Below are 1,076 nucleotides of genomic sequence, written 5' to 3'. Positions count from 1 at the left end.
GGGGGGGCCGCGCTGTATGCCGGGCCGGGCGGACGGCGGGCCGCGCCGCGCGCGTGTGCCCGCGCACACCACTCCGGTGCAGAGGAGGGCCGACCAGCGAGAGACCGACAGATGACGCATCGCCGGGGTTGGCCATTTTGGGCCGGGGACGTCGAAGGCCCCGCCCTCCCCCCCCCCCCCCCATCGCACCCCGGGGGGCGGGAGCGAAGATTGCAGCAGGGCGACGGGTTGGGCACCTTCCGGCAGTGTTGTGTGCCCCAGTCGTGGGGAGGCTCCCGTCTGCCAGCCCCCCCTGCCCCGGGCCCTCGTGTGTGTGTGTGTGTGTGTGTGTGTACGTGTGTGTGCCGCGTTGGCCGGCTGGCGCCTGAGAGCCGGGCATGAGAATGAAGGCCCTCCGACCTGGGTGTGGTCGGGCTCGGGGGACCCTTGGCCGGGGAGCGGCTCAGGGGTGGTGTTGCGGTTGCCCCAGCCCCCCTCCCCCCATGTGTATGATGTGTGCGTGCGTGTGTGCGTGTGCGTGTGTGTGTACGAGCCGCTCGGAGGCCGGCGTACTCCCTGGGGTGGGGGGGGGGGGCCGTCCACCCACGGCCTGGGGGGGGGGAGGCATGCCCACGGCGGGCGGGGGCAGGGGGGGGGGGGGCATTTAAAATGGGCCGGCCGCCGGGCCACCGGGCCGCCGGGCCGCTGGCGTAAAGGGCCGCAAAGCATGCGGCCCGGCATTTCTTCTCCCTGCGGATGATGGTGCATTTCGGGGCCGGGGCCGGGGCCGGGGGGGGGGGGGGAGGCGCATCCCCTGCGAGGTAGACGGGGCCCGCCCGGGCGGTGCGAATTCAGCTGCCCCGGGGATTAAGATCTGCGCCGGTGCCGTGGTGCCTTCTCCCGCCCGGCCCCTTTTTTTTGTCCCTGTGGGATGGGCCCGGCGTGCGGCGCATGTGCTGGGCCCCGGGCCCTTGGATCACCGGCGGCCGGGCCGACCGGGCAAGATCCCCGGGCGCGTGCGGTGTTTTCCCAAGGGCAAAGGCCGACGATGGGCGCAGGGGCCGGCCGCACAAAACGGTATTGCCCCCCCCCCCCCC

Source organism: Fonticula alba (assembly GCF_000388065.1).
Source record: "Fonticula alba strain ATCC 38817 unplaced genomic scaffold supercont2.3, whole genome shotgun sequence".
NCBI lineage: Eukaryota > Rotosphaerida > Fonticulaceae > Fonticula > Fonticula alba.
The sequence above is the reverse complement of the archived record's forward strand: the minus strand, read 5'-3'. Positions refer to the sequence as shown.